Source organism: Pyxicephalus adspersus, chromosome 12 (genome assembly GCF_032062135.1).
Source record: "Pyxicephalus adspersus chromosome 12, UCB_Pads_2.0, whole genome shotgun sequence".
NCBI classification, from domain to species: domain Eukaryota; kingdom Metazoa; phylum Chordata; class Amphibia; order Anura; family Pyxicephalidae; genus Pyxicephalus; species Pyxicephalus adspersus.
In genome coordinates this window covers 7,076,402-7,086,712 of record NC_092869.1, presented here as the reverse complement: position 1 = coordinate 7,086,712, position 10,311 = coordinate 7,076,402, and positions in this window count along the sequence as shown.

The following is a 10,311-nucleotide window of genomic DNA, read 5'->3' as shown; positions in this document are numbered from 1 at the left end:
ATAAGACAAAAATATTAAGGATCCTTTGAAATATAAATTAAACTGTCAGCATTTATTATACGTTCAAAGCTGTATGAGACATCTGTAGATGACTTTATGTTTATATTGGCATTATATATAAAAAGCCAAAACATTTTTTTGTGTTGAATAAAAAATGAAGGGGTTTTCTATCTGTCAATTTTCAGAGCAAAGAGATTACCCTTCACTTCATGCTCCAGAAACAAAGCAGAAAATAAGAAGAAATCTCCAAAGTAAAGGGCAATCTTTGTTTGAAAGTTACCAAAAAAAAAAGAGTGCTCTTTGGCACATTAGCTCTCACCCCAATTACAAAGGTAACATTATAAACATTGTGGGATATATTGCAAAAAATAGTAAAGTAAAATAGTAATGTCAAAATATCTGTACATTATACTACACCACATGTATTAAATTTAATTAGGAAAGTAGAGCAAGAATTGTACATCATACCTGATCTGATGAGTACAAGTTGGGAAAATTCTACAGTTCTTCTCGACAATGATGTCAGTTAATGAAGATTAGGTTATGAGAAGCCTTTTAGCCTGAATATACACATCTCATTAATGCAGATCCAGACATCCACTCATGAGACACTGTGACAATAACCCCAAAACCTGTCCCACTGTGCAAAGTCTTATTTAGTTGTTCTTTGGTTTTGTACAATATGCAGAAGCGATGCTTCTTCAGAGAAATTACCACATGATATCTAACATAGTCTACAGTACATTTCTAAAAACTGTGAACTTTCAAATCTATGAAAAAGCCCTCAGCAAGTGACTTAAGGGAAAATATATATATTTATATTTTAATTGTGTAAAATTAAAATACAAACTAACACATATTTAATTTACATCACCCTGAGGTCTGCTCCCCCAGGTCTCCTCCATCCAGCATTTAGAAGACTTCTCACGCAGAATGTTTCCAGACAGAAGCATTAGCTGCAGTACTTCTTGTGATTGTGCAGAGGACAAGCCCATGTACTGTATATGTGTTGGGTAAGGATGGCAACAGTGGGGAGTCAGAGGTTGGGGTTTCTGGCCTGGGATTCTCCTGTGACTGACAAGTAGTATCTAGATATTTTTGTAACACCGGAGGTCGACATTAGTTTGTGTATTTACAGTAATAATATTTCCCTTTACCAGTATGGAGTTCTATGGGGCCATCTTTCAAGCTTCTCCTGTATCAGAATATTTGAACCACAGGATGTGAAGATTGTGACATGGTGACATGTTATAGTATAAAAGGTAAGTATGTAAAGGAATGGGGGTAGTTCTGGGCAGACAGGATAATGCTTTAGGTCCAGTTATTCTTGTTTTCCTGCCATGAAGGTCCTAGAGAGACATGTTTGCCTTGCAAATACAAAAATATTAAACTTCAAACACCTGAACACCAAATGTCTCAACAAACAAATTTTCGGCCCCAAAGAAACAGAGAAACCATTAATGGCCTGCACCACCCCCAAATTGTCACAAGGAAAGCAGACCTTATTAGCCAACTCAACCCCCCGCAGCTAAACTGGAACACTCTAGTCACTGCTGGAAACTCTAACACAACAAAAGAAAACTTGTTGCTAGGGACAACAGGTTGACTATACTAACTAACTGTATAATACAGGGGAGATCAGGAACATACCAACACATAAATCATAAGTAAGCTGTTGTGACAGCACAGCTCCACTGCCACCAAAATTAGAAACAGATCTAAAATGACTAAATTCTGCACCATCCCCGACTCCACCCATTCCTTAGACCATCTCGCTGCACACCACTGTCCTCCAAAATAGGCCCCAAAACCTTGGACCCCGCCACATCCGTAAACAGGTTCAAATCCACCGAGTCACCTGGCCTATCCAACCATAAAGCCCGACCGTTAAAGTTCTCCAAAAACCTGCGCCACACTATAAGATCAGCCTTCACCTCTTTATTCAACTGAGAAAAGTGATAAGAAGCCTTAACACCCACCATGGCCACCGCCTGCAAAAAATCCTACCCATGCAAACTACCCTGCATGCAAAGTTCAATTTGCCCAGTAAAGACTGTACCTCCTTCAATCTCATCTTGTGCTTATCACACCCCCCTTTTACCTCTTCCAACAATGCCAACAATTTGTCCTGTGGCAGCCTGCTCTCCATTGCCATGGTGTCCAACTCAATCCCCAAAAATACCAACACGTAGCAGGCACCTCTATCTTATCAAGCACCAATGGGACCTCAAAACGCTCGGCTACGTGCTGGAGCATTGCCAACAAAACCCTGCAATTACCTGGCGGCCCAATCAACAAAAAATCATCTCGATAGTGGATAGTGGACAGAATCCACTTCTGCCACCGTCCGCACCACCCACTCCAAAAGGAAATAGAACAACCCAATATCCTCGGTATGCCCTCAGCTTTTCTAAAACTGATCAGGATATGAAAACCCTCCCTAAAGCCATTCTCCAAAACCAGCACCGGCTCCCTATCCAGGTATCTACTTAAAGAGGGGCGCATCCTTTCGACCCTCACCGGGGTCATCCCCCTTCCCACTTGCATCTTCCCCTTTTCCCCGATGCTTGAAGCAGCTTGACAGGCCATGGGCCCCACCGCACCCTGAACACTCGTGTTTAAATTTACAACCTCCCTCAAATTTGCATCATCCCTCATTAAATAGCCAGCAGACCCCCTTTTTCTTGCTGGCCGGCATGCCTCCTGGCTGAGGCCCACCGACCCCACCCTGAACAAACAGCGTGCTTACCTGCCAAACCGACGTCATCAGGCGCAACCACAAGCCCATATCCTTGTTGTGCCAGCACAGCTACGGACGAACAGCCTTCCTCTGATGAAATTACCTAACATATCTCGCCACCACCCCCCACCCCCATACAACCTGTATGCCTAACGAATTGTGTCCTGATAGCAAAACAGCGAAACACACTGGTCCAGCTGCCTCTCTCCAATGACGCTGGCTAAAATACCAAAGGCCTGAAGCCAATTAAAGAACGTGCACAAGATCAACCTATACTGCCGTAGTTTACCTTCCTCTTTGTGCCCATCCGCCCCACTCCCCTTTTCCAAATTAAACCTCTCAACCGGCAGCAAAGAACAAACATCCACATACTCACCGCTCCAAATCTTTTCCCTACCTTCCTCCTTTAAATGAGCCCCCAACAGTCCCTCATAGCAAACATCCCCCCATGCCTTGTCACTCACTTCCCTCCTTATTGCAGGTGCAACCAGATCTCCCCCTACCCGCGACCCACCACTAGCACTCTCTTCCCCCCACCCGGGGTGTCCACTCCAAACACTAAGGATTCCCTTAGTCCGCGTCACTTTCAGGCCAAGTCTAGAGACATTGCCCAGCCAGTTCCTGTGTCACATCTGGCCATCCGGGACATTCGCAGCCTACTTCCGGCTGCTGCAGAGTCCCAGCTGGCTCCCAGATAGAGCAGTGCCCCCCCGTTCCAGCTGATCCCCAGGACCTCCTCGACTGCACTCTCGGATGGGACGGCCACCGATCCCCGTCGCTGTGCTCGCGCATTACGCAAGGCCCCGGCTTTAGGTAAGGCCTGCACGCCATAAGACTCCTGCCTTGCTGCCCGGGTTTAGGACAGGTCCTCCTTTGAGAGGCCGCAGAACACGGAGGCCTGCCCCTTCCAGGCCTCACCACGTGGTGAGTGGGGTCTACGCTCCCTGACAGCTGCAGCCCCCCTAAGAGAACTTTGCCTAAGAAGAGGATTCCTCCCTTCTTAGGCAACAAGAGGCAACACAGGCAACACATCATGGTGCTGAGCCCTCGGAAAATAATCCGGGCTCAGATGCACCGGAGGCCTACGCCTCTGAGGCCGCAGCCCCTCTACACTAGCTGAAGAGGGGCTAACAGGAGCCCCCCCAGCACCTCAGCTACCCTATCCTGCAGCCAGGCTTCACCCCGTGAGAGACCTCCCAATTTCAATACAGCCCCTCTTAATTCCCACCTCTCTCAGGCTTGACCAATCTCCCTCATGCTCATCCTCTCCTCACATACCCAATCCTTAACCCTTCCTTCCCCTGGGCTTTGCTGCGTGCCCTGTCATGCAGCCCCTGCACTTATTTTAAAGATTTGTTAAATATCATAATGTTCTAGAAGCTTATTGTGAACACTAAACACATATATACTCACACATTCATGCATAACACTAGTAATATTCTTTGCACTTAGAGATGATGATGAAAATGTCCCACAAATCCCACAGCTAACACATTTCTCTACCTGCTCTCTGTAAAGCTACATCTCATGAAACCATCAGTAAAAAGCAATACACACAAAGACATGTTAAAAATATCATCTGCTTAAAAAAAAGTTACAAGAAAAAAGAAGTGGAACAGCCACAGAATGGACAGCAAGTAATGAACATTAGAAATATATATTTCTTTGAGTTAAATTGCAATGACTTAACCTCCGTGGTGGTCTGAATTATAAGTATTTTTAAATGTGAAAGAGGTACATTTAAAATTCTCATTATTTTAACCTTCCTATATGCTTAGCTTACTGTTGCTATCCATGAGTGTTAACTGGTCAGATTTGACCTATGTCTTAAATCAGCCATAAAATACCTTCAAAACAATTATTTTTCATCCAATTTGTTTCTTACCTCTTGGTTACCTTGTTAGGCTTCCTCAACCATGAAAAGATTGCTTCATTTTATTTTGTGCAACCCCCTTGGATTTTCTTTAATAGCATACCTCTCCTTTTTATTTTATTTTTTAAAAATGGTAAAATGAACCAGATTAATACTGAGGGGTATTAATACACATCTCCTAAAGTTTTTTTATGCTAATGTTAATAACTATAGTACCATATATGGTGTTATGGGTCAATTTTGATCCATGTATATATTTACTTCAACAAAAGGCAAAAAATATTTTTGAAAAACAGAAAAGCAGAACAAGTAATAATACAAAATGTAGATGTGCAAGGTTAAACAAACAACAACCAGTCAAGCAAATCAAACCAATAGAAATGTATATATATATATATATATATATATTTATTTTTATTTTTTTTTTTTTTTTTTTTTTTTTTTTAGTGAAAGCACAATGTGTTTTTCTTCCTGTCCTTATTGCTAGGGCAGACTTGACCCCTCTTTTGGAATCAGGTGCATTCAATGGAGTTGTGGCTGTGCTGGTTGATGCTGAGGCAGGGCTGGCTGAGGATGCTGGTACTGATTGCTCTTTGTGTTGTTGTTGACATGGACGGAGCGTTTGGTGAGCTCTGCAGCTGTCTGACAAAGGGTGCAGTAACTGGGTCTTGGGGAAGCCGTTTCCTCTGCTCAATGTCTGCCTTGACATGGGAATTTCCTAGCTCCTTAAGAAACATCCTCCGCTTGCTCCGCTTGGGTAGAGTTGGTTTGCCTTGCCCTGGTTTGCCTTGGTCCAGGTCGCTGTGTAAGGTATTAGCCAGTGATGTCAGTGAGAGCTGTCTCTGCTAGACTCACATGGCTTTTTCTAGGCCAACAACAGAGGTGAGATTAATACAACAATCCAATGACAGCCTGTCTGAAGGGCTGTGTCCACATGGGTTATGATACTCTGTGGACACTTCCCAAAATGCTCTTGTTCTAGCCATTATTAAAAATTTCACAAGTACAGGTTTTATGAACTGCCAACCCCCAGATTAATAATCACCACAAAATAAGGAGTTCACAGAGACCAAACTAGGCATGTCTGGGACTTATGGTTCACCAGGACAGGCTAACTATGGTTTCCAGGCATCCCTGAGGCCTAGGAGACTAGTTCTCTCAAACTGGTCTCAAAATGCTCATTATAACAATCCAACTATGAATCAGTCAACAACTACTTCATACAGAACGGTATATTGGAAATACAAAGATTATTAATAAATGGGTTTCAGAATACATCTCAGAGTTCAATCAGGAGCCACTCTACTGCCTTATCTGAGTTTTATGACACCCAGAGACACAAAACTCCAACTTTTACAATGGGTGCTGTAAACTAGAGGTTCTGTAAGGATGGAGCTTGTCAGATCAAGGAATATCTGATAAGGGGAATATATGACCCTGGTCTGTTAGAGAGAGAATTTCGAAAAAAGACATTTTGAAGGAAGACCATTTCTTATATTCAAAGGGAAAATCAGGATATAATATTTTCTACAATATCACATATAAAACAACAGTGGTGGTGTCTTTAAATGCAAATTTTGTGGAGCCCTGCCCTTCTATCTGCAAAAATTCAGTTGGCAGCTCAGGTTTATTTTTTCTCATTGTGCCTACCATGGTAAGTTTCCTACTGCGAAATTCTTGACCGAGGTCATAGCTGGTAAAAAAAATTGTCACACGGAATATTGTGACCCCACAGTCCAGTAGTCATATCGAGGACTACACGTTTTTATTGGTTTTTCTCTGGGATGTCACTTTCAGGTCTGCCTCCGTAAATTGCTTGTTTTTGCATCACAGGCTGCCCAGATTTTTATTTCGTATTTGCCTGGCTTACTGGGCATGTATTGCCGGAAGAGCCCCTATATCACCATTTATTACCAGTAAACAGCTGTCACCTGTCTCCCCTCCCCCCTGCACTACAATATTCCCTGCATTTATACTAATACATCCAGCTACCCAATTTCCTTGTACCCCAATATTGTCCTACTATAATATAAATATATGGAATAATAACAGTGCAGCCCAGGCACCTATCTCCAGCCCCCTTGAGCCCCTATGTCACCACACAATACCAATACACCCCAGGCATTTTTGTAGCCTTTCCTGCACCCCAATATTTCCCTGCATTTATAACAGTACACCCCAGTTATCCATCTTCCCTTCCATGCCCCCCCATGTCACTCTGTAATTATCAGAGTACCCCCCCCCCCATACAATTTATAACCCCAAGACTTCACACTTCCTTTTAGGAATGGTGACTCTGTAATTTTAGTTTACCTCAGATTACCTCAAACACCTCAGTGTAGGCCCCGCCCACTTCCTGCTTCTCACATTCAGATATTTTAGCCAATTAGGATTCATCTTTTATGGAAGAACTCTTTTTTCTTTTTGTTCAAGAAACTTTAATAAACACATTGCTTTTCTTTTAAACATGGGGGACCCCTTGAAATAACTTTCAGCTGTTAGGAAAGCAAATTGAAGGTAAATTATTGATGTAAAGATGTGTTTTTAAAGCAGGTAGAAGGGTTCATTTGCATTGCAATTTAGCTTTTAAGTGTCTAACAATAGTTTTTTTTTGCCCCAAGTCAAACGACAATTGGCAATTTTGCTTAAAAAATGTTTTTTTGTATAATATAGAGACACTTGTGGATACAGCTGAAGTTTTACAATTTGAGATGTTGCAAATTCTTTATGTAACATAGCTGAGATGCCTTAAAGCTGTATAGGTGGGTCAGGGGGAGCATATGTCTCTTTTGAAGACTTTAGATGATCCCTTGGTCCTGACCTCCAAAGCCCAGCAATCTGTTTGACAATGCTTTGTTTTAGGGGCATTGCAACTAACTTGAAAAGGCATAGGATCACTGAGAAAATCAGCCAAGATCAATAAAAGTGTCTAATCATCTCTAATGATAAGAATTTGGAAATTGAAAACTTAAATTTGCTTAAATTCACTACTAAGAGTTTACCTGTGTAAGAAATAGTGATGTTAGCACTTGAGTGGAATGTAGACTGAACTTCTTTTGCACATCTGTAGGTGTCTGTCAGGTCGGTATATTTTATAGGGAGTAGATCAGGGTCAGTGGCCGATGTCTGGATTATCTGATTGTTCCTGTAGAATGTTGTCTGTGTTGTAGGACGTGTTGTTGTCCTGTGGACTGTGACATCGCAGAGACACATCATCACCTTCATATACATAGAGCGGAGCCTGAAGGATGACCGGACCTACAAAAATAGCATGATATCTGGTGAATACATGGATGTGAATTTATTTTTTTTGTTTGATTTGTTTCTGGATGGATCTGACAAGGAATCTTCATCTTACACAACATGTATGTATGATATCCAAAATACTTACTAAGAAGCTAAATAACTAAAATGTACATTATATTTCAAGGAGTTTATATATGTACAGCATTCTGACTACACGACACACAGAAGTAGGATTTATACTTGCTGTGGTTATATATTCTTCTACTTCAAAGTGACAAATGTGCAGTTTAGAATTATATTATATGTACTCATTGGTAGAAGAACATTTTACCAAATTCAGTGATTATTTACTTTTAGGTATAAAGAAAACAACAAAGGTATGTAAAATCTCAACATCTATTTACAAGTTATACAACTGACTGTACTCTTTGGTACATTGCATTGAAGACCTCTAAAGGTAAGACATCTGAATTACATATCTGCATATTCATATTAAAAATAAAATAATGAAAAGTATTAAAATGCCTTGTACTTTAATGGGCTAAAACAGCACAGGGAAGCATTCGTACTCCTTGTAGATGAAACCATGGTCAGAATCAGATCCACAAAATGAAGACCAAAGCATTGATGGTAATGGTGAAGCATATTGCCCATTTTTAAACAATTTATATCACTGCCTGATGATACTAAGTCAACTAATATAAAAAACAAATGAGTGATAAGTTAGGTGTAAACATCATTGCCAGAAAGCTTATATTACCTGTTCAATTTAAATTAGATAAGTTAACAGCAGCAATACAAAAATCTGTTTAGTGATGAGAAATGAACAACGCACCTTTCAAATTGGGATTTTCAGTTTGCACATTTTCATATGAATAACAATATTAAAAAGTTATTAAAAAACAATACAATTGTATATCACATATTTAAATAGATAAGAGATAAGGTTTACACAAGAAATATATCATCAAAAAGTTCAATTTCCTCCCAGAAGCACAGAGAAAAGCCAATTGTCTACTGTCTTTGGGGATACTTACTGGTTGCTGGGGATTTGTGAACAAAATATCAATAAGAATATTTATTCTTGTCTAAACAAGACTCACAAGTACCCTTTGTCTGGGCACTGGCATTTTGGCTAATATGTATTAAGCTAGGGAATCTCACATTATGTCATTATGTCCTCCTAATAGTGTGTACAGGGCAGTTTGTTTTATTTTATACCTAGATTGGTTTTATATATAGCTAGATTGGGCAACTCCCACTCTCATAAACCGAGGCTGGACTCTGAGGAAGGGGGGAACATTAAAATGCTATAATGCAGTAATGATGTAATGCTGTAATACTACATGTCTGATAAGGTTTCTGCTTTCCAGTTTATATCCAGTGCACTTAAAGAACAAAGCCACAAGACAAAAGTTAATGAGTAAGACATGATCTGGTCTGGGACCTGGACAACTTTACCTTTGTGAGTAGATAAAAAAAATATATAATAAACTCTTACAAATAAAAGTGAATATGTGTGTATTAGTGGCAGTTTGTTTATTTCAGATGAGAATGTACTGATTTTGCGCAGATAAGACATACAGTACATACACAGGAACCCAGGAGACAACAGTAGTAATGATTCTGGTAATATACTGCCAATTTGGCATACAACTTATTTCACAATTAGATGTTAGAAGTACACTATGGGGGCAAAAGCATTATTGCATAGGTAAGTGCAGAAGTAATCTAATCCTGGTTTCTTCAAGCACAATATTAACTTTCCTAGTGGTAACCCCGAGTGTGACTCCTCAAAAAGTTGCTAAAAGCGGTAAACCCGAGTCACACTTAGTAAATACAGCCTAACCTGATCCGCCGTCGTCCCACGTCGTCCAACACCCCGATCTCTGTCTTCCTCCTTCTTCCTCTGGCCGGCTTCTGCACACGATGAGTCACCGGGGAATCACCGAGTCATCGGTGCATGTGTACATTGCCTGCGGGCCGTGGCGGGAAATTCAAAATCCATTTGTATTGCATTCAATGCAAAATAACTGTATTAAATGCAATACATTGGATTTATATGTGTAAAAGCAGTACATTGTTTTCAAGAACATTTATTTTACAGTATATATATTAGTATGAGTATAATATGTATTTAAAAAAAAATTTCAATTAATATTTTTTTTTATATATAGATTTTTTAATTTATTCAATGTATTATTTTTAATTACTGTAAAAAAAATGTTCATGAAAAATGTACTGCTTTTAGACATATAAAACCAGAAAGAAAAGAACTGCTAGGGAGGTTCGAGGAAGAACAGAGGGGAGGATGAGGTATAGAATATTCTTTTTATCCAACTCACCATCTCTTACATTAAAAGTCTTTTTTCTATCCTCATCATTGGTCTGACAGTGATAATCTCCACTGTGTCTCATTTCTACTGATAGAATTGTGTAGTCCTTTCCTGTG